Source organism: Pinus tabuliformis, chromosome 8 (genome assembly GCF_031772625.1).
Source record: "Pinus tabuliformis cultivar Carrire ecotype Pingquan chromosome 8, CPIR1, whole genome shotgun sequence".
Classification (NCBI taxonomy): Eukaryota; Viridiplantae; Streptophyta; class Pinopsida; order Pinales; family Pinaceae; genus Pinus; species Pinus tabuliformis.
The window spans coordinates 90435347-90460607 of NC_142294.1; positions in this window are offsets into that span (position 1 = coordinate 90435347).

A 25261-nucleotide genomic window follows, 5' to 3' on the forward strand; every position below is an offset into this window, starting at 1 on the left:
ATATATATATTTTTTAAGTGTTTTAAGACATATACGCTGGTTGGGTATACACAGACCCGCGTACACATGCGTTTAGCTTAGGTCAATGTCGCGTATAGGGAATAAAACACTGTTTTTTAAATTTTGGACCAGGTCTGGAAGGAGGGTTTGCCCTGGGCCATGAGTGCAACATCACAAACCTCAAGAGTGAGATTTGGAGCTATAACAGATGCCCCCTAATATATGAAGTTAGAAGGGGTACATGATGGCCGAAATGTATTAAGCAAGTTCACGGAAAGGAAATCTATCAAAAACTGAGAAGGACTTCACCAGAGTTTAGCCTGCCAAGCCACAAAAGGAGATTAGAAAGAAACACTATCTGAGGCTGGCATACCCATGCTCAGAGAAAGTAAAGCATGTCCGCATATCAAGTACAAGCAGATCCACTAAGTATACAAGTATACAGAACTAGAAAATACATAATGGATCATCTGATCACGATCGAACAAGTACATGTCTAAATATCACATATAAGAATGTCAATGATGCTGAAGAATGAACCGGATCACTGATATCAAAGACTGATCCCAAAAGGTACCAAATGAACATGATGGAATAGGATGGTACTACACTGCAAACTCAGGTGCTAGCATATAAAATGTCAGCATAAATGACTGCAACATATAAGGTGGGGTGGTATCAACTAGCAGCAATAGGAGCAACTGTCAAGTGAACCAATGAATGCTGATACAACCTGAGGTCTTCACCGACCACCGTGGTACATTTCTACACTATGGGAATAAATGATCTGAAGTCGACCATGTGAGAAATCGTTTGATTACCGGTCATTGATGTATACCATTAACAAATGCGAGACTACTCACCGATAATGATAATGAGCGTTAAGGTACCCAGTACAATCTAACAAGTGTGAATGGATGAGCTGAAGTCGAACACCTGTAAGAATCTATCAATCAGGAGACAATGATGGTTTCCCACTGTCGATAGCGAAGGATCTGCCACTAATGACTGCAAACCCCAAGTTACTGCCAAATGGACTTTAGATCTTTGCCCTAGAGCAATGAGTCGTAGTCGATGGGGAAAGATCCGCTAGAAGGAAGGCATTAAGGCATCCTTTATCAATCTAGCGTGAGTGTAACCCGTAGGCCAATAATGTGGAAGGAATCAGACGAAAAAGATGTAGTAACCTGACCAAAGTACGTTTCCAGCATACACAAGATGTGGCTAGCGCACGACAGAAACCCTCTGAACCAACCAATAATGAAAGCTGACACAGAGGCAAGGTATCCACCAATAGGGTCAAATGGAAACCACGGTACTACACGAATCCCAATGTGTGATAATGTAAGCTGATGTCGAACACAAGGGAAACCACTCAGTCAAAGACCCATGATACTGATCGATGCTGAGCACAAGGTGACCTATTAATAATGGAAATAGGGCCAGGGTGCAGCTCTAGGCCTATCCTTAGAGCAAGATGTTGTCGTCGATAAGGACAAGACCCGCCAGCAAGAAGTCAATGGAGACCTTCTCAAACCGGCATGAGTAAAGGACCATTATAGCTGATGTGATGATAGACATGATACTGACAACCGGGGATGGCCGACTGAAAAATGAGTCAAGAGACACCACAGAGAGGCCGACTCAGGCTAACTTCCCTTGAACAAAAGCACGACTCAATGTGACTATGTGGTAGCATATGATGACTCTATATAAGTTCGTCATGCAGGAGGCACGAACAAACCCTCCATATGATTGGAAGAGATAACGAATCGGGGGAGAACTGACTCAATAACAAGGTTAAGGCGTACCTAAGTCAAACTAAATCCCGACCAAACGGAGGAGACTTTGCTTTTTGAGTGCTTTGTTCAAGGGCGACATGACTGACTCTAGCTACCAACAATAAATGGAAATATTATCCCGTCCCTGCTCTTTTTTGGAATATATAATTTTTTTGTCTTTTTCTTTTAAGCTAGAAAAAGAATAAAAGAATGCTATAGTACAGTGGAAAGAACGAGTGTCGGTGAAACAGATGATCTAGTTCCTGGGATTGGAACATTCCTATGCTCAATGCAGGGAGGTGAAAACTGGTCAATGACACTCAAAGGTGTGTTCCTTCCACGGGTCAAGGTGTGTCAAGTTGTAGAAGTCAAAGGTATGCAAGTTTGATTTTGCAGTTGTCATGGTCAAAAGTTGGCTTAAACACGAGTCCAAGTGAAGCCGGCTCAAGGCCAAAAGGTGCAAATGGTCAAAATGCAATGCAGTAGTACAACTCAACACAAAGGAGCCTCTAGGGTATAAGGCCAGAACGAAGCGAAGAAGCAAAGAGGAATGAGTCTTCATTGCATAAGTCATGGCGGGACTACAGAGGACTCCCGAGCCTACTCAGATCGGAGTAGCATGGGCAACAAATGTCAGTGAGGTGCTAACTACGATGCCCATGAAAAGGATGGCTTCTACCATTGTGTCATGATTTAAAAAATTGGCAAGTGAAAATGGTTTACGAACCATAACATGATGGGATCGACCCTATGGCCAATGTATCGACAAATGGAGGCTAGTATGCATAATGCAATGGAAAAATGGCGTCCCTAACCTATATGCCAGTGAGAAAACGATACATGCCATGACGGGTCAGCAGTCATGGAACCATCTCGAAACCGTTGAAAAAATGTCCAAAATGTCCTGAAAGTCAAACCATTCTCGACATTCCAAGCTCCCAAGTTAAAAGTTACATGAGACCAAACAAAATTAAGTTTTGAAAATTTTTTGCATTTTCAAAGCCTATAAAAGAGTTTTTGGACTCACCATTTTCACCATTTGAGTTTGAGAGTAGAGAAGTGGAGCAAAAGGAGCAAACTTTTCATACGCCAAATTCAACCGTTCAGATTCTTCCAAAATCCCCAGGTAACTCTTATACTTGTCTTGCAATCAATTGTGACTAGTTTTAGAATTTTTAATTTATGTTTTACCATTGAATTTTTTGTCAAAAATTTCACCGCGGTGTATACGCAGGTTGGAAATATGAAACCCGCGTACACGCGGGCCCTACACACGACTGTGTGTAAATGGACCCGCGTATACGCTGCGAACATTTCAAACAAAAAAACTAACGGTCTAAAATCATTTTTTCTTCAGGATGCCAGTCACTTGGTGAGAAAGAGAGCATACCTCAGTGGATGATGAGGTCATGAATGATCCTAATGCTTTGGATGCCTTACGGGGATGTGGTTTGCTAAAATTCTTCAAATTGCCAAATATGAAAGCAAACACATGTCTGCTTGAGATGCTCATTGATTACTGGAGTATCGAGGATGATGCATTTATGATTGACCAGATGCCACTCAGGATAGAAGTGGAAGATATTTATTTCATCACAGGCCTTTCCCGAAGGGGAGAGGTAGTACATTCCAGGGGAAGGACATGAGGCAGTCTCTCGATCGAGGACTACATACATATATATTGCCCGAGACATCCAAAAAAGGTTGGAAGTCAAATTTCAATCACACATGTGGAGATTTTATCACTGAGGACAATTCTGTTCACCATAGCTAGAGTGAACAGATCAGCTTCTCTGCACTAGGCATCACGGGTAGCCATGAGCTTGGCGGTAGACTATCTCACCACCGTATTTGACTGGTGTACTCCTCTTTTGGCCAGCCTGAAAAGCCAGCTCACTTCCATCAAGAGAGGGCAGACCAAAAACTTCGGATATGGGACTATTTTGTGTTCTTTCTTTTTTGAGAGGGTCCCTGCACTTTGTCCTAGAGTATCGGTTTCAATCAGCACCCCATGAGATCCACGAATGGGCAGGTGGGCTGACCTAATGAAACATCTAGGAGGTGTGGACATCCCACAGACTGCATTTGACGATGACTTCTTTTCCTGGTGGGATCAGCAGATCATCGCCATAGATGACTACCCTTATGATGGGTTGGATTTTCGAGGAGATCCCGATCTAGTATTACCACCGACCGCAGCATGGGGTGACATTGGTAAGTGTTTTTTGATTTTATGATGATTTTTTTTTTTTCAAATATAATAATGAATTTTAAAAAATGTTTTTGATAGGATTCAAATGACTAATATGATGATCATGTTCCAGATATTGGGCCGGTACGACCAGATGAGTTCCCACAGCACAGACGTCGCGACCGAGGGGCCGAAGAGGTAGCTGCAGACACAGAGCGACTACTTCACACAGTTCAACGGCACTTGGTGAGACTGACTCACGGAGTACCGATGGCAGCCGTAGAGGATCTTCTAGTAGATATGTAGCGTCATGTGGTTGGCATGCCACGAGACTGGGTCCGCACTCTTAGGCATGTGGGCAATGCAGTAGTTGCCTACTTAGCCGCTCATCCTGAGCCGGGGCATTAGATGTACTAGACATGATTATGGGCATTTGAGTCCCAATTTTGTATATTATTTTTGGATAGACTTATGTACACTCGAGATGTTTTATGATATATATATATATATACAGTTCGACTTTTTGATGCTTGATTTTATTGTGATGAATGATTGATGTGCCAGTCTAATGCTTGATTAGCGATAGAATCAGCTAACCAATTATGAGATCTTGGAATGTGCAAATAATTAATATAAGTAAATGATCTTTGCAACAACCTCACCCTTAAATACTGGCGATATAAACATGGATCCCTTACCCGATAAATGTTATTCAATTGTGACACTATCAATTGTGAATCAAGATAAACTACCAACAAGTCGATTTCGTGAGAAATTGCCTCGGATAGTAAATTAATGACGGCAGTATACTGAACCATATTATTTGAAGCGGGGCAATGCATACTCCCCTTGATACCATCAACTGACCAGTTGGATAGTAGAGTACCCAGGTTGCGAAAGCGAGGCTCCGAGTGTGCTGACTAGCACCATTGGCGAATCCAAAATAGACCAAGTCCTCCATCAACACCTGCCACAACAGACCAAAAAGTGTTGATATCAAAAACTCTCAATGAGATATGTACAAATATACAAAATGTACAAAGAAGCTATTGCCTATAAGCAAAGTACTTCTTAAGGTAGAGCCCGTCAGGGGGCTCTGCCCACTTGGTCCTAGGGATGTTTATCGGTACTATTATCAAACCAATAAATATACTTCCTTTGGCAGATGATTGTGTTGGAGCTAAAGGAACCGTACAAACATCGCTAGTCGGGCTGGAGGACCTGGATTTGTCTTCATGCAAAGGGGAATGAAAACATGACCGACAACGTAAATCTTCCAAAGGTCGACCTACAGCCGTCATTGCTTCGAATATCGCTTCGTCAAATGGAAAAAAAATATCCAAGCAATCCAACGCAGAAGTGGAATCAAGGGTCTGAGAATGAGCCACATCACCATCTATCTCTTTCTCAAAGGAAGGAGTAGAATGGTTATCTGTAGAGTTATCGATAGATTCACATCTAGGCTCTACTGCAGACATAAGAGATTCTATTCCACCCGCCTTGCCATCATCTGATGTGGTCACAGATGAAGATAAGGTTCCAGGATCCAAAAAATAATGAGCTTGAACAAACTCTTTCCGTAAGGGGTCCTTGGAGGATGAAATTGTATCTATTCTAGCCGTAGGAGGGGGAAGATCAAACGTACCCATCAATGAAGAGTACATCCCGACTCCTAGATTCTCAGTAGGCGGACGAGGGTTATCCACTAAGGGAACAGTAGAGTCTGAAGTTGCTCGAGGATCAACTGGAGAATAATCCAATTGATCAACCTTAACAATTTTCCCTTCATGAGGAAAGAAAATGACACGAAACAGAGTCGAAACAACGGCGTCCATTTCGTATACCTAGTTCCTTCCTAAGAGGGGATTGTAGTCTAGGTTAGCATCGATGACTTCTACTTCAATATTAATGACCTTCCCCCCAACACATATAGGAAATGCTGAGATAATCCTGTATGGCCTATGAGAATGACCATCAAACGCTGTCAAGAGGGTAGGTGAAGGAACAACCGAAGGCGATCCAATGGCCTTCCAACATGACATAGACATGACACACGTGGAAGCACCCTCATCTATAACCGTCCGAAAAATATTAGTTTTCTGGTAGGTATACTTTATCTGGAAAGCCATATGATGAGGAAGTCTCTTTTTGACATTATGCATATCAAAAGTGAGAGCTAAAGAATTAGTTGGATCCACTGCCCCCATTGCCGACAGCAAGGCACTTCTTTGAGCGGGACACGAATGGGGCACCTCTAAAGCGCACATAGCACATGGAATCTGCACCAGATCCTCAACAATGGAGTAATTCTGGGCTGCCCTAATATTAGGGTTGATAGTCGCGTGTTTAGCGGAACCTTTCGGTACCCGTGGTATAGTCTCGATAGAGGGTCGCTCAATATGAAGTGGGTTGTTAGTTTCGGGAACTGTTTTATCCTTGGAAGTTTCACCTTCACCATAATCGCGTGACCGTGTGGCCACATTAGCGTGAGAACCCATCATGAAAACATTTGATGATTTATCCCCTTCCTGGTTGCCCCCTACGGAGGTACCAGGGTTTGAACTCGCGCTAGCAAGCATTTACTGCCCTTGGGGAAAAGGGTTGGTTAACACAACTTGAGAGCTAGAAGTCCCTTGCTGCCCTAACAAACGTTGAGCGTCTTGAATCTTGGGGCAGAGATGAGTTAAATGGTCTCCACTGCATAACTTGCATGGAAACTTGACTTTCTTTTTAGACTCATTTCCACCACCACCAGCATTATTGCCAGGATTATTTGCGTCAATCTTCCCATCCTGACTCTTTTTCTTACCTCGTCCTTTCTTTTTCCCATTGGAATTTTGATTTCCTTTGGTGTTATCAGATTGGATGGCATTAATCGAAGAGGGTTGGGAAGACGAAGGGTTAGACGATGTGACCTGGTTGTTAGAAGGAGTTTGTAAAGACAACTGCTGCAATTGACTCAACAAGTTCACCGCATTTGTGTCTACCGATCCAACGATACCATCCGCATGGGGACTTGGCTATATCAACCTTAGATCCAGGAGCATTTGGCAAGATTTTTTGTAGGATCCTAGACTGAGAGTAAATCAATTCTAATTGCTGGGCCCTAAAAATAGCTTGCTTCTCAGAATAGACTCCGGACATGGAGACATCCTTAGAGATTTCAGGTTGTAAATATTTCAAAAACCATTCGAGACGGTATTCCGAAGGAATTTTTGCTTTAATGAGCCTCTTTCTCCATCTCCATTCTTGAATGTGATCAGAAATGTGAGTTGCCATATCCTGACGAAAAGTGGCTAGAAGTTCAGTTCCGGCATCATAACGGATGGGCAACTAGAAATGATTTAAGAAAATATTAGCTAAGTCAGCGAAAGATGAGAAACTGCCCCCTGGCAGTTCTATATATGACTTGGCCGCATTACCAGTTAAGGTGCGTTGAAAAAGTCTCAACCTAATCGAGTCATCAATAAGGGAGTTTGATGAGCACCACAAATGGAATGTGGTTACATGGTCACCTGGATCTTCATCGCCTTTTCCCTCGAACTTTGGAATGTCTGAAGGGAGTTTGGTTGGGACCAGAGGCCAGTCCAGATTGTATTTGATTGGATCGTTTGTTAATTTCGTGAGATCTGGCAAGTTCAATGTTGCCAGAAAAGGAAGCCTAGGAGGATCTTGGGGATTCCACCCGGACTCGGCGGATCTCCCAAAGTTCTGAAAAGATTGGCCTAGATTTTGGAAGGCACCAGGCTGCCCGAAGTATCCAGCAGAACCAGCTAAACCAAAAGGCAAGCCTTGTGATCCAGCGAAACTCAGAGTTTGACCAACTCCGGCCGCAAAACCTCCATAACCGGTGAAGCTTCCTCCTAAAGGATTATAAGGAGTTGATAACCCCTGATAAGGATTCCAAGCAGAAGCTAAGGGAGGAATACTTCGAAACGAACTAACTGTGGAGTACGACCCATTCCCTTTTTGGCCGAAAAACAGATTCCTAGTTCCCATGCCACTAACCGCAGGGTTAGTCCAACCTTGGAAAGGATTGTTGCTTTGTCCTGTAGAAGAAAAAGGCATAGATCCTACTGTCGGGTTGGAATGTGGTATATGACCACTTCCGAAAGGAAAACCCTGGAATGAAGTCGATCCACCCATCATGGATGTGGAGGCATTAAACGGAACTGATGGAATACCCTGTGAATGGGTGCCAAATGGGAATAATCCAGTACTAAAAGCATTGGCTTGGGAATTTCCACTCGTAGAAGGAATGGAGGTAGACCCAACTAAGGATGTGCTAGCAAAAGATCCAAATAAAGAAGCAGAGGGGATGGAAATCGTTCCTCCCCCTTGTACTGATGTTGGAGTCTGCATAGTTGTAGCACTTGTAGTAGAAACCATGCTTCCAGTAGTGGTCATCGATGATAAGTGCGTAATGTGACCTAGACTTGACGGTCTATGCGTTGGAGTCCCAACGTATCGTAATACTTCTGGATAACTAGAAGGTAGGGGAGAATTCGGAGCCGCTAATGACTCTGGGAGTTCTTCTACCTCTATGTTATCTTCCGTTTGAAAGAGAACTCGAGAAAGAACTGGAGTGTTCCTCTCTTGTTCTGTGGAAGTACCAGGCCTATTCTGAACACTAATGCCCCCGAGAGGAGGATCAATCCCCGATGCGTCAACTACCACGGGATGAAACCCACCGGCAGTATTACCTCTACGCCTTCTAGGAGAAGGCTCTAAACTTGGTGGTGAAAGACTACGAAGTCTTCGAGACCGTCTAAGTGATCGGTCAGCCACTTTGAATTTTTTATTAATATCTAGCTAAAGACTCAAAAAATTGAAAGCTATGCCAACTAGGAGCACAGAGCACACACTAAAAAGTCCCTAAAAGATATCAGCCAGTCAGACAACTTTCGAGTATTTCCGCTCCGGGTGATGAGGACCGGACACCAATATACAAGAAAGTGAAGGGGCCTTCTGAAGATAGTCTAGGATAATGACGGCCCAGTCCTATCAGCGAAGGTAACAGAGGAAGTTACGCTGACCTCCTAACAACAGCCTGCACCGGTGCAAGCCCCCAAGCTTCGCAAGGGTGCCCTCCAGTAGTACCATTGAGAGTGATACAACGTCGACCTTAGGTGCCACGGGATTCCCCTCCGTAGCCACCTGTGTAGATCCCTAGGAGTGGCAACTAAGGTTACCAACTCGTGTCAGAAGCCAGGCAGAACAGTCTTGAGGTAAGATCCGACAAGTAGGAGAGGGGGTATCTCTCTTCCATGTCTTCAAAAACCCTCATGCTTAACTCCAAGATTCGGAGCTTTCCTGGTCTCCCTAATGCTATTGGATTTTCAATCACTATTCAGACTCCAATGTTTGACAGTTTAAATGGCCTTGGAGAGTTATCTCTCCACTCCCCTAATCCAAGGCCCTAAAATATCCTAAAACTTGTTGGTGTGTCTAACTTGACAATTATAAAAAGTTCTAATATATTTTAATTAGCGCTTGTTTTTAAATGCACTGTTCTTTAAGTCAAGGGATAAGCGGAAGTGAAACTAGTGGTGTTTTGATGCAAAAGAAATTAATAAAAACCAAACTATATGCAAATGCACTTGTTTTCGTTTTTCGATGAAAGAAATTTCTACTAGGTTCAGAGGAACTTCAAAGAAAGCAACAAAATTTTCTTTTCTTTTCTTTTACTCACGCTTCACACTCACAAAAATTAACAAAACTATGGATGTCCTAAAAAGATGTGCAAATTTATCCTAATGCAACAAGTACATGCTGATGCAAAACTCAAAACTACTCTTAAATCAAGAAATGAAAGTTACTTGTTTATCAATTTTTAATTTGCCACTTAAAATGTTTAGATGGAATATGAGTTGCTAATGCTCATTTTCGTCTCTACACTAAAAGCAAGTTTCAAGACAAACAAAAATGCACTTTCATTCACTAAAAGAAACTAAATCAAAACAAAGTTCAAGAAAGCAAAACCAAGTTTTTCAAGAAGTTTTTTTCAAAAGCAAAACAAAGAAATATTTTCAAAAGTGCTCTCAACAAGACTGAAACTTTATGATCGAAGAATAGGCAATGAAACACTTTGCGAGTTTGCAACACAAAACAAGTGAGAACTCAACAAAAATGTGTTTCAAAATGCTCTTAACAATAAAAAAGCAGCAACAAGAGCTTGGCAATAAAGACCAAAAGATTGAAAAGACAACTTTCAAGAAAGTGTGAACCAACAACTTTTGGAAAGCAAGAAAAGCATATGGTCATAAAGATATAGTTTTAACATGCAAACCAAAAAAGCCACCAAAACAAGATTTGACACAAAGACTGAGATCAACCTTTCTGCCCTGACAAAACAGAGCAGCCAAGACTCCTAACAAGAAATCTTGTGTGCTTAACAAAAACGATGACGCTTGCAATAAAACCAATAAGACCAACACTTTCCAAAATCAGAGAGAATTTGAAATCAGATACTTGCTGTAAAACTAAAAACTGACATAGAAAAGTAATTGTTCAGGACTGAACCAGACCAGCAGACAGACCTTCAGAAACAAAAAGATTTGAAAAATCTTGAAAATTACAAGATATACGCGACTGTATTGATGTACAGCTGTGTGTATACGCGACTGAGCCTAAGGAAACCTGCGTATACGCGGGTTAACTTAAGGAAACATGCGTATATATGCCTCTGTAAACAGGAAAAACAACGTATATAAAAGATTTCAAGAAAAAACAAAAAACAGTCTGAAGAAATTGATCAAACTTGTAATTCAAATTCCTATAGGAACAGACTACGTAGTAACAGCAAGAAAACAGACAGCTGAGCCCTGATTGGCTTGAACCAACCCAAACTAGGAACAATAATACTGTTGTCCCCAGTGGAGTCACCAATTTTGTTAAGGGATAAAATCCCCTAGGGTCTTGGGTTGATACCCTAGCAGATTAGAGGTTGCCTATACAAAGAAACACACATTCCATACAGCCATAATGCTAATATAAGCAAACTATACGATAAGGGGTGTACCTGGGGGTCATTCGTTTGAGAAGATCCTACCAGGGTCCAAACCCTCTTGGAGTTCCTTTTGCTCCTTCAACTTGCAAAACAATCAATTCAAGAAAGTACAGTAGTATATGGACTAAACATCATAAAGAAATCATCTTCATAATATATAGAAAGGTAGTTAATTATGCAATTAAACAACCATTCATATATGAATCATAACATGGATATCATAAACATGAAGAAGATTTATGTCAGGAACAAAGACAAGTGTTTCTTTTATTATAGACAAATAAAGTACAGAAAGGAATAATTTCACCTGATTCGTCCTTTCACAGGCTCCAAGCGGAACCATCCTCTGGATTCGTCCAGTCTCAAGCCTTTAACAAACTCCTTCCATGACTTACTCCATGATATCTCAAGTAGTAGATAGACATCATCACACAAGGAAACAAGGGTTTCCTGTAAATGGGGGAAGTGCAGGAGGCACTAGGATCTTCAGACCTGGTCAGGGAAATCTCAGCATAGTAACCTTTCTCTCTCTTCTCTCCTCTCTTAGGCCTTCCCATTGAAGCCTTTTTATACTTCTCCCAAAGTAGTTTTTTAGTTGGGAATTCGTTGGGAACAGTTGGGCCATAGGCACTAATAGGTAATCAACAGGTCAAACCCGTGATCTCTGCCCGAAATTATGGAGATATATTTTTTTTAAGTGTTTTAAGACATATACGCGGGTTGGGTATACACAGACCTGCGTACACACGCGTTCAGCTTAGAGCAATGTCGCGTATAGGGAATAAAACACTGTTTTTTAAATTTTGGAGCAGGTCTGGAAGGAGGGGTTGCCCTGGGCCATGAGTGCAGCATCACAAACCTCAAGAGTGAGATTTGGAGCTATAACACCTAATCCTATGGACTATGAGAGCAGCAGTGATGAAGAGCATGATGACGACTTTCAAAAGAATGGAGTGTCATGGTGTCCACTTAGTCCTAATCCTAAGGACTATGAGAGCAGTAGTGATGAAGAGCATGATGACGAATTTCAAAAGAATGGAGTGTCACGGTGTCCTCTTAGTCCTAATCCTATGGACTATGAGAGTAGCAGTGATGAAGAGCATGATGTCGAATTTCAAAAGAATGGAGTGTCATTGTGTCCTCTTAGTCCTAATCCTATGGACTATGAGAGTAGCAGCGATGAAGAGCATGATGACGAATTTCAAAAGAATGGAGTGTGACGGTGTCCTCTTAGTCCTAATCCTATGGACTATGAGAGCAGTAGTGATGAAGAGCATGATGATGAGTTTCAAAATAATGGAGTGTCACGATGTCCACTTAGTCCTAATCCTATGGACTATGAGAGCAGCAGTGATGAAGAGCATTATGACGAATTTCAAAAGAATGGAGTGTCACGGTGTCCTCTTAGTCCTAATCCTATGGACTATGAGAGCAGCAGTGATGAAAAGCATGATGACGAGTTTCAAAATAATGGAGTGTCACGGTGTCCACTTAGTCCTAATCCTATGGACTATGAGAGCAACAATGATGAAGAATTTCAAAAGAATGAAGTGTCATGGTGTCCACTTAGTCCTAATCCTATGGACTATGAGAGCAGTAGTGATGAAAAATTTCAAAAGAATGAAGTGTCACGGTGTCCACTTAGTCCTAATCCTATGGACTATGAGAGCAGCAGCGATGGAGAATTTCAAAAGAATGAAGTGTCATGGTGTCCACTTAGTCCTAATCCTATGGACTATGAGAGTAGCAGTGATGAAGAGCGTGATGAAAAATTTCAAAAGAATGGAGTGTCACGGTGTCCTCTTAGTCCTAATCCTATGGACTATGAGAGCAGTAGTGATGAAGCACAGGATGAAGAACTTAGTCCTAATTCTAATGAATATAAAGGTAGCAGTAACAAAGGACAAGATGTAGCATTTTTAGTGAGTAAATGGTCACATTTTCGACGTAGTTCTAATTCTATGGACTATGAGAGCAACACTTAGCACTGACAATGCACATGAGGAAGAATATCCAATAAACATTGAGTCAAAGTTTCCATTTAGTCCCAATTCTAAGGACTATGACAGTAGCACTAAAGAAGGGGAAGATGGAGAATATCCTACAAGTCAGTATTTGAAAAGCACAAATGATCATAGTGTTGATAACATTCCTCTTAATGCTGATGAAAATTCTTATACAAACGATGGTCCAATGATGGAGATGTTGCCAATAAATATTGTATCGAGGAGTAGGAGTAGACTTTTTCGTATCAATGCAAGATTTTCTAGTTATACAAGGGGTAGAGCAGAATATCTGACGAGAAGAAGTTCTACCAGCGCTCTCATTTCAAATGAATGTTGTCAAAAAGATTTCCCTAAACATAAGGATTTCAAATCTGCATTAGAGAAAAGGAAAATATATTTGTCAATGAATAAAAGCATGCAAAATTCATATTTAGTTGGGTGCATGCAATCTACATTGTTAGGTTATGATTATCATATTGGTTCTTTATTTATCTGTAGAAATGCTTTCAAAATGTTTCATTCGATTGGGAATTTTCGTCTCTCGAGAATTCAAGAAAATTTGGAAAAGGATCCCACATTTTATTCGGAAGTACATCGTAAACGATAGTTTGGGCCATTATCAAACACTTCTATTTCATGGATGAAAGATTTCTTTTCAAAGCATGGAGAGTGTATGCCAAATAGAGAGACAATACATATTCCAGATAATTTTTCAAGACGAGAAATCTACAACTTATACAAATAATATGCATAGGGTGTTGAGGGACATGGTCGGTTTATTACATATCAATATTTTGTGAAGGTATGGAAGAAAGAATTCAACAATGTCTGTATTCCTAAGAAGACAAGGATGGGGATTTGTAGTACATGTGCTTCTCTTAAATCAAAAAGGGACAAATGTGAGGTTTAGAAAGAGGTAAGCATTCATAACTTTAACTTTTAAAATTGTATAGTCATCAACTATGAAAACATATTTCTTAATGGCTTTCTTTCATGTTGTGTAGATTCAATTGTCAAAGAACTTCAGGAGCATCGCGAACAACAAACAAGTGAAAGGAAAAAGTTGTACAAGCATTGAAAGAAGTGTTATGATAATCCAAATAAATATTTGGGTTTGATAATTGATGGTATGGACCAGAAGAAAACACTTTTACCACATTTTGTTTGCACACACAAAAATTTACAGGAGACAAATTTCATTTAGTATCACTTGGTCGGTTGTATGGTCTTCAATGGGAAAATGTTGCCTAGGGTGTACTTCACAGCTCCAAATATTCATAATGATGCAAATCTGACAATAACCATAATTCATGATGTGCTTTCTCATTGGTCTGGTGATCTTCTGATGTTTTGTAACTACAATTGGACAACACTTGCCATGAAAACAAAAAACATGTTGTTTTTGGATATCTAAACATGCTTGTTGAATTGAGAATTTTTTAGAAGGTAAAGGTTGGTTTCCTTCTTGTTGGGCACACTCATGACCATATTGATCAGATGTTCAGTCGGTTTTCAGTCACATTGAGGAGGAAGGAAGTTGGGAGCTTGCATCATTAATTGAATGTATTAAGAAATCATACATGCCAGAGCCTACTTTTGATGTGTTGGAAGAAACTGCTGACGTGCGACGGTTTATTCTAGGATCGCATGGTGAGGAGAAATGCATTGAACAACTTAATGACATTAGCTTCCAACATCAATTTCGTATCAAAAAAATTGATGGGAAAACACTAATATGGGGCAAGAAGTATTCAACTATTGCAAAATGGGCACTATCATCAGGTTTGGAATTTTTGAAGTTCATTCTAGATCGTCCAATATTTGCATCAAAAATATTGTTATTACAATCAATTGGTGAAGTTCATAATGCACGTAGACATAATAGAGATATAAATTATTATGATTGCCTAGAAGAAATTAAAAAATGTATTAGATATACATATGAGTACTTTGACATTGCTGATTCAGTTTGGTGGGAGTCATGTTTCAATAATCAAAGTGGTATCATTTCAACAACAACAAATGAAGATATACCTTTGAAAAACCCATTTATTTGGCCACAAAATGTGTCAAATGAACATGAGGAAAGAAACATTGTTGAATAGCAACAATCTCAAGGTATTATTAGTTATTCATAGGTAGAGGAAAGAGATATGTTTATTGGTTCCAGAAGATCTCGTGCACAACGTGAAGCCATGGAATACCTTTACAAGGGTTCAGTACAGGATATTAAGGAGGGTTGCATGATCGCAATGCTAGCAGATGGAGATCCCAATGGCTATCCATTCTCAGTTGCTAAGGTTATAAAGGTCTTTACATAAAATAAGGATGTTACAGGTGTTGAAGTACATTGGTATGCCACAAATACACACCCATTCAATGGTGTGTATAAGCCAGAGATGGTAGTTGACAAAAAAAATGGCGGAAAGAGAAAAAGAAAGAGTACAAATATAAATCATCGCCGCACAGACATCTTAAAATTGGAGGATGTTAACATACTTGTTTATGACTTCAATTTAACAAAGAGAGGAACTCTTCACTTCAAGACGATAGAGATTCTGAAAAGTTTGTTACCAGAAGGAATAGTGTTGAGATGGGAGTCTGTTGAAACTAGTCATAGATCTCGAAGAATTTTGAAACCTGAAATGGTGGGCATGCAAGTGGACTCAGATGGGGCACTAGTTGATGAAAAAGAAGAATATGGAACATCTTCGTCTGCATCCAGTCATCCATCTGAAGATGTGAATTCTGATGGTGTGCAAGAAAATATTACTGATTTTGAATAGTTGTCTAAGATAGTTTATATAACTAATGTTTGCATCGTATCTTGAAATAAAATTTTTGATTTCCATATGGTGTTAAATCAGAAGTTATGAGTCATTTTTATATTGTTGGATTATATGTCTTAATTATGATAATTTTTATTGTTTATAATATCTTCAATGCAACATTAAATTAGAGATATAATGTATGTTTCATTCAATATACAAATAATGACATTTTCATTCATTTAGTCATGTAATTTGTTTTATACAAATTCGGTTTTACTAGCATTTTTTAAAAATGTTGAAAATTGACCCTAAAAAAAAATCGTCGTTCCAATATCAACATTTTTTCGTTTTCAAGGTTTTTTTTGCACGAAAATTTCGTTGTCACTGCCATTTTTAAAACATGTTCAAAATTGGCCCTAAAAGAAAACCATAGTTCCAGTATACACACTTTTCGTTTTTAGCACTGTTTTTGATGTTTTTTCAGGGTTTTTTGGTGAGAGTTCCCGTTTTGAGTTTATGGTTCCCGTTTCAAAGTTTACATTGTTCAGAGGAAAAGCAATGATTGCAGCTTTAGTTGCGAGCCACGGAAGAGGCCTTGGAAGAACTAAAGCACAACAACTAGAGCCTTCAAGCAGATAATGTTGAATTGAAGCTGCTTCTACGAAAATAAAAAGAGGAGAAACAGAGGTTGCTATGACAGTTGCATGCTAAGGACGAGGCCTTGGAAAATATGCAGCGTGACCCCTGTGAGGTAAAAAGTAATTCTCCGACTTGATGTATGCTTCCTGATGATGATTTCGCTATTTTTTAAAATCATAACATAGGAATTGGCTCCAAACTGCTGAAGAGAATGGGGTATGAAGGAAAAGGTTTGGGCATTAATGGCCAAGGCATTGTCAACCCCATCAAAGTAGAGGAATTACCCCATCGGGCAGGACTTGGGTATGTTGGGAAGGAAGTTGGGGAATGCGCCAAGACAACCAGTGAACCACCAATAACAGATGATGAGAAGCCCTCATTAGTTCGATTCAACTCAACAATGGAGGTAAAAGATGTTGATTTCCCTTCAGTTTCATCTTCACATAGTATAATTTCTGTTGGAAATGTGGAGATACCAATTATAGGGAGAAACATGAGGCTCTTTACCAGGATGAGGTACAAGGAAGAAGAAGAACTTGGTGTTAATAACCAAGGAATCGAGGTTGTGCATAGACCTCGATTTGTAGGCTTGGGATACACCAAAGGAGAATGTTCAAGGGTGTTAGATGCTTCCGAGACATTGTTGAAATCGTCGAGGAAAGAGAACGATGGGATCACATCACCATCATCCCATGGAAGTTCCCATTGCAAGGTACACTAGAGACAACAAGGCAAGGTATAACAAGCCTCAATATTTGAATGTTCATTTCGATTACAATCATGTTGTTAATGATGAACGTAAATCATGGAATAGAAAAACATGTACCTTTTGTGGTTTACATAACCATGTATTTGATGAGTGCTAGAAGAGAATGGTAGCACGAAAGAGGACGAGGCATGAAAGGCCTTCTTCACAACAGAGAAAGAATCATGTTAAGAAGATCTAGAGGAAGAAGACTTATTGCAGTCATTGCAACAGAGTTGGACATCAAAGAGCCACGTGTTGGAGGCTCCATCTAGAGCAGTGCCTTAAAGACAAAGTGTCGGTGCATGAACCAGTTGCAAAATTCGTTCGACAAGCAAAACCACCACAAGGGGATGACCCATTCACATTGATAAGTGAAAAATTGTTTCTAGATATGTTAGTTTTTCATGGCCGTGTTTTTGTAAATCATTTGTTGCAATTTAAAATGTAAAAGTGATGATGTGTTTTCCATCACTTGTTAAGCAACAATGATGTCTTGGCCTTGTGTGTTTGATAGCTGGGGTATTGTTTCCATTTTGATGTAAACTTGACCACCAATTATGTGTTATAAACTCGTGGCAAGTATGGGATGCTTGGGTCTTTAGTTGGTCTCGTAAATCAAGCATGTAATTTCAAAACAATGTACTACAGGGTTGCAGGGGATGCAGGTGTCGGCGCATCACTATGGCTTTGAAGGACAAAGGTGAAGGAGAAGAAAAGGTGACTTATCAAACATTTTTTAGTGTAGACAATGTAGAAAGAAGTTGCAGATTATTTTCATGCTTTTGGAGGACAAAAATATCTTTAGTGGGGAAGATTGATCCAAGTGGCTCTAGACACATGAAAAAGTCCAAGAGAGCTCATAAATGGTCAAAAGTCAAAGTGGTCATATTTCTCCCAAACCAACACCAGATCGAAGTTCTGGTCGCCTTGATTCCAATGGTGTGAACAACACTCAAAACCGAGCTTGCATGGACGAGATAGAGCCAGTCAAAGTTGGGCAATGGGCCAGGTTTAAGTGTCCTACAATTTGAATGACATTGGGGTATGAAACCTAGCTCCTGAAAGTAGGTGAGTTTCTTGGATGGTTAATTTTCCCAATATCCTTTATTTTCATTAAAAACTGAAGCTGACCATAATAATTTAAAAAAACAAAAAAATATATAAAATAGGAGTGGTATGCCACCACCCTCTCCACCCCCACATGTTGGTTGTATAAAACTATATTAAGAATGGGGTGGTAGGCGGTCAAACCCCACCACCCTTGGCCAAAGCCCCGTAACCATACAAAACAAACAAATATATTTGGGTCGGCAGGTCGCCACCCCCACCAAACCCCACATATAATACATTGTATAATTGGGTGGGCCACCTCTGGTGGACCCGGACCACACCCTCCTCCAGATGCCACTTGTTACTCTGTGGGCAGCGGGGTTTGAACCCACCAGGCCGAAATGGATGACCCGTCGCTTGGGCACCCACACCAACGCACAAACAACACCCAAACTTAATACATAATGGTTACACAAAAACCGCAACCTATAATTATAACGAGCCAAGAAACAAACCAAAACTTGTGGGATTTGATCCCCCGACCTCCCTGCCTCAAACCGACCGCCCTAACCAACAAGCCAACGGCCTTCTCATTGTTATTTCCACCCAGCAACTTATACTTAAGTCGCGAACAATCATTTGCACAAGGGGGGTGGGGGAGAACCCACGAAAGAATGGAACAAAGGGAGACCCAATGGAATGGAGGTGCCTAAGAACAGAGTTCTGTGTAGCAGAACCATCCCTAAGTGGAACCATGAAGCAGTTCCAGGAGGCAGTACCTTGACACGTTTTTCGAGACTAGGAATATTCTCTTGATGCCAAAGATTCCTTGGGAGGTAATATTTCTCACTGTCAGAATGTAATCAAGTTTACAGTCATTTTTCTTAGATTTTCACAGGGACGCAATGGCGAGGTTGGATTCTCCTTTTAAGCATCGGATTTTCATATTTTCAGTAGAGGAGAATCTTTCAAAATCTTGAGGGAATCTTCTAGATTCCTTGGAGGCTGAAATTTCCCAGATCCAGAATGCAGCCAACTTTATACTCATTCTTCTCAGAATTTCACAAGGATCTCAATGGCAAGATTAGTTTTCTGATTTGAGTTGCAGATCTCCAGTCAACCCAGAGGAGGGAATATTTGGAGAATCACGGGGGAATCTAAAATATTCCTACAGGCCCACATTTTGCCGATGTCAAAATTCGATAAATGGATAGTCATTTTAAACCTCTCAAAGACAAAAATTCAGTGGTGCAGCCAGTTTTTGCAGTTGAGCCTTCTATATTTTGGTCATTTTCCATATTGGAGTGACTGTGTCAAATTTCAAAGCATGGACAATTGACTCTTTCCCATTCGACACCATGATTTCGATGGTGCATTCAGATCCAACAACTAAGTATTCTATTCTTCAACCAGCATCAAAGTTGAGGTATATGAAGTGTTGTTGTCATGTACTTCTTTGATCATTTGTTGTGAGATGTAGTATGCTATTTCGATTCCTGCTTGATGTATGATGCAGAATATTTGTGTCTAATTCATGTGAGATGTATTCATCATGGATTGTTATGTATGTTTTGATTGAGATCCCTCTGTTACCATGATGGAGGGATACTCATTGTCACCATGGGTGTATTGGTTGAGATCCCTTTGATGTCATGATGGCAGGATACTCATTATCACCATGTGTAATATTATGTCATGCTGATAGGAGGTCTATTGTGAGTAATAGTTCCTGTAGCAGAACGTCTCGTGGAGAGGATTTGCCACTCATGTAGAGGGCACATGTCCTTGTATTAAAGAAAACATAGTCCATGTACATCTTCACCATTGCCATCATTGAATGAAGCAGCCAACACCATCTTTACACCGCGCCCGGAGACGTAGTCGACACTGGACGAACTTAGTTATCAATGTCTCTTGTTTATGATTTGTTGATCGTCATTATGTTTCCATTTGATTAAGCATGCATATGTGTTCATTTATGATCTTATAAAATGCAATTCTAACTACATCATGGAAGAAAAAGATCTTGGTTAAGTCTCGGAGTTGAGTCAACTCGGATCATCCATGCGCGAAAGTCTCTCGATAAGAAGCTTTCTTTTGCTCCTATGGGTTTAATCTCTTCTTGTTTAAGAATTCCTGATTCCTCACCCTAGTAAGGAAGAATATGGGTAAGCGATTCTCCTCCAATTGCGGCTGTGGCACCCTGGCCAACAACTCTCTCTCAATCGACACTTCCTCTCGTAAAAAGGGTGTAAATATCTGGTATTTGATAGAATGTGGGTCCTTTGTCACCTTTTCAGTTGGCTTCCTCGGCGACATATAGGGTTGCAACCTGGAAATTGGTTCCACCTCATTTACGTTGATATCCTCAAATCCGCTAACTATTTCTTCCTCATCCAAATCTTGGGGTTCCATTGGTTTCTTTTATGTAGACAATCTCTCCTTACTCCATTTGTCTGGGGGAATTATCCTCGGTGATTGCCTAACTGGGGCCTTTTGGGGCTTCTTCTGCTTCTTGGTTGTTGCTTCTACGACAGTAGGATTAGTTCTTGGCGATCTTGGTGCAGTAGTATGCACTGGTTATGAAGCGGTCATGATGGATTCTAGCCCTCAACTCAAAAACTCTTGCTCAAGCTCCTTCCAACTCCAACCAGACATGCAGCAGAATGCTCAGCTCACACTTAGGTGCAAAATCACATAGCGAATTCTCAACAAACAAAGTGTTTGAATGTGGAGTAGGGTGCCATATTTATAACCTTTTTCAAATTCAAACCACTCAATCCCCTCTAGATCCTCCTCATAAATGTGAATTGGGTGGCATATTTGCCCAGATATGTGCCTTAAATGCATTTCTCCCGCTCCTTTTAACGTCAATTACCCTGTCAAATCAAGCCCAATGATCATATTCTAGAAGAACTACTCTAGACCTTTCCCTACAATGCAATTACCCCTTCTTCATCATAGATTTCTCTGTTTACGCCATCCTCTAGAATGTCGTGCAACCCTCCTTCTGTGACAAAGTCCGTCTTTGGCAGAGTAATTTATAGTCCCATGCTTCCTTCCAACTTCCTGTAGCACTAAGACTTTCCTTCATTCATATAGTCAATGCGTAGTCCCAGGGATGGAACCGTCCTTGTAGTCCCTGTAGATTCGTGAGCTGAACTGCGCCACCATCTGAGATATCCCTGATAACGTATGCGCCTAGCCAATGCATCTTGAACTTACCAGGGAACTGTGTGAACTTACTATCGTACAACAAAACCAAGTCTCCATTCTTAAAATTTCGTTGCTTAATATTTCGTTCGTGCCAAGCCTTTTCCCGAGCTTTCTGTACTTGTTGGTGAAATCTTGCTAGAAAGTGATCTTCTTCTAGCATGAGCAGTTATTGTAATATTTCTTCCGTAATATTGTTGTCTACCATATTTGTGACTTTTGTGATTCTAATACTTAGTACTATATATTCCATCGACATTACAACTTCCTGTCCATACACCAGTCTAAACAGAGTCTGCCCTATCAAATTCTTGCAAGTAGTCCTGTATGCCCATAATACTACGGGTATGCACACATCCCAATCATTCCTGTTGATATTGCACACCTTCGTCAGAGCATTCTCCAAAATTTTATTAAAAGCCTCAACCATTCCATTTGCCTGAGGATGATAAGGCGTGCTCTTCTGGTGATGTACCTGAAACTCTTCTGTTAATGATTCAATAGTGTTGTTGAGGAAGTGCGTTCCTCTATTTCTCATCAAGATTTTTGGGAACCCAAACCTCGACAATATATACTCAAAGATGAAGTGCGCAGCAATGTCTGCACTGCAATCCTTTACCATTTGTACTTCAACCCACCTGGTTAGATAATCCATAACAGTAGTAATATATCATGCACCGGTCTTCTTGCCTAGCGGATTGATCAGCGCCACAAATTCAATTTCCCACTTATCAAAATCCTACAAAGTAGCTTGTGGATTCAACAATAATTCATCTCTTTGCGATGGTCTTCCTGTACTCTAGAAAACATCACAAGCACTACAATAGTCCTTAGAATCGTTGTGCACAGTGGGCCACCATAGGCCTACCCTCAAAAAAAATTTCGTGGTTTATTTTCCTCCATAGTGCCCTCCCACGACACCAACATGTGCTTCTACCAAAATAATGTTTCTTTCATGCTTAGAGACATATCTGCACAATATTTCATGAGGCCCCATTTTATACAGATGTCGAGCAATCAAAGAAACATACATCGCTCTAACCACTAGTTCTTTCTTATGTTGCATTATATACTCCATAGTGGCTAATCTGGTAGTCAAAAAGTAAATAATATCTACAAAATGTTCATCAACAACCCTCACTGTGAAGAGTTGTGCATCAAGCAATCCTTCTTCAATGTTGGTTGATTCTTCACTGGTCTCAATTCTAGACAGATAATCTGGCCCAATGTTTAGTGGTCATGGTTTGACTATTACTTGAAAATCATATTCTTGGAACAACAATAGCCATCTGCAAATATTCCCCCCCAACACAGGCTTATTCACCAAGTATTTCAGCGCAAAATGGTTCATGAACATCTTGCACTGCACACCCAACAAATAATGCCTGAATTTCTGTAGTGCGTACACTATAGCCGAGTCCTCCATTCCATCGTGGAATAATTCCTCTTCGCCTTAGAAAATTTGCGACTCGCAAATGCCATGGGGTGGTCAAGATCCCCCTCTCCTGGCTGCGCTAAGAGAACTCCCAAAGCTATACACGATGCATCCACATGAACGTGGAACTCCTTCTTCCAATTTGGAAACACCAGGATCAACGCAATGACCATTTTCTCCTTTAAGACGTCAAGGCTCTTCTGACACTCAATGTCCCAACAGAAAGTGGAATCTTTCTTTAGTAATTTCTCCATCAACGCAGTGATCTACATGTACGCCTTAATGAAATTTCGATAATACCCAGTGTGTCCAAGAGTTGCGAATAGCTGATTCAAATTCTTTGATGGATCCAAATTAATAATGACAACAATTTTTGCAGGATCCAGCATCAGCCCTTTCTTATAGATAACATGTCCGAGTGAAATTCCATAAGGTACGCAAAAAATACACTTCTTCAAGTCTAATGAGATTTGATACTTCCTGCAGATTTCCAACATCAAGGCAGGCTCGAGACATGCTTCTTTAATAGTCCAAAGACTGTCCAGTCATCAACGTAAACCTCTAGAAACTTTTGAATGAATTCTTTAAACATTGTGACGACAACTTTGGAAAATATTGTCGGTGCATTCTTCAACCCAAATGACATGACTGTATGTTGAAAGGATCCCCATTTAGTCACGAAGGTGGTCTTACTCCTATCTTCTAGTGTTATCTTAATCTGATGGTACCCGAAAAACCCATTTGTAAATGAGTAGGCCTCCTATCCTTGTTACACTAAAAAATGTCACCTTGACTACTTACAGTTAGTATGGCTCAAATCAACAGTCATGCTACCCTCTTAGGCAAGTCTCATGCCTCTGTTATCCATCTCAAACTCAAAGAAGAGAGAAAGTCTTGTAAAAATTATGTTTATCTCTGGGGTCGCAGGTTCTCTCTAGTCTTACCTGCGGGGACGCTGACCATGTTCACAAAATCTGCGTCCATGGACGCTCTGTATGTTAAGGGACAGGTGCGTCCCTCTGTAAAAGGCAAAATGCGCGAGTTTTATCTTGAAAAAGTTACTTGTGGTTACTTCTAGAACATTCTAGAGGTCGGTTTGATGAAATGGATGCGCCTCCAGTTGGTTCATGTATCTCTATTAAGGGGGAGCTTATCCCATCAATAAGGGAGCTATCCCACCCATAGAGGGGGATGATCCCATTGATAGTGGACCTGAATAACCTCTTTACAGCACTATAAATAAAGGCATTGAGCCAGAAGGAAAGGAGGTTGAAGCTATACATTTTCTTTGGGTAAATGCTGCAGGATTTAGGTCTTCCATTAGAGCCTTTGTGAGGAGAGATTGTCTTCACTTGATTCTATTTGGGAGAGGGTGAGCTTTGTCAAAGTAGAGGAAAACCCTTGATGGACCCTGGGAGGAACTTGCACAACACCAAGGCCAGGTTGTAAGAGTTTCTTTGTTTCGTTATTAATACAAACTGGTTTATTTTTCTCAATAGCTTGTGTTAATGAGTTATTTCATGTGTTCCTTGGTCTGCATGTTGGATATATGTTTTATTATATGAAATGCAAGTGCTTGGTAATTGTTTGATTGTTTGTGGTTGCAGGAATTGACTTGAAGGAGGAGCTCATCCGGATCGTCAAGAACGGACTTCAACAACAGCGTTTTGGAATAAGGTAAGCCTAAACACTTGTAGTTTTCATGTTGTAAAAGGTGTATTTAGAGAAAGATCACTCCTTTTTGTCTTGTTTGTCATTAGAATGTCTTAGACTTCTAGGAAGGTCAGTCGTGTCCGCACCCTTGACAGATTCCGTGTGACAAATTGGCGACTCCGCTGGGGAATCCATTAATGAGAGAGTCTTTTCCTTTATATGAACTTTGCTTTGAGAAAATCATTTTTATTTTCTGATTTTTGACTGTGAGAATTAGTATTTGGGTGGCTTAGCTTTAGATTTAGTTAGATTTGGTTTTTCTTCATTTTTCCAGACGGACGCACCCTCTTAGTACTGCACAGTGCGTCTTTGGACGCGCTGTTGCCGTTTGCACAGAGCGGGGCCGCACCTGTGACAACGGGTTGCCTGCGTCTTCCTGTAAAACTTAAGAAAATTCCATTTTTGCTTTAATTTGCTTTTAGATTTTGTTTTTCCTTAGTGTTTTCTGCCCAGATCCTTTAGTACCCTGTCAAGAATTTTCACCTAAACTTGTTTTGTGAGCTTTGAGTGTTTTAGTGGTTTTCAACGAAGTTTCGACCTAGGGTTTGATTTTTGGAAAGGCTTTGTAGTGACTTTGATAGTAGAAAGTTGTCCAGCCTTAGATCTCTCTGGTTAGTCAACCTTCTTAGAAGTCGGGCTTGTCGTAAAATCTCCTTTTGTGAGCAACTTGCCATTTGAGTTGTTTTGGGTCAAATTTCGAATTAC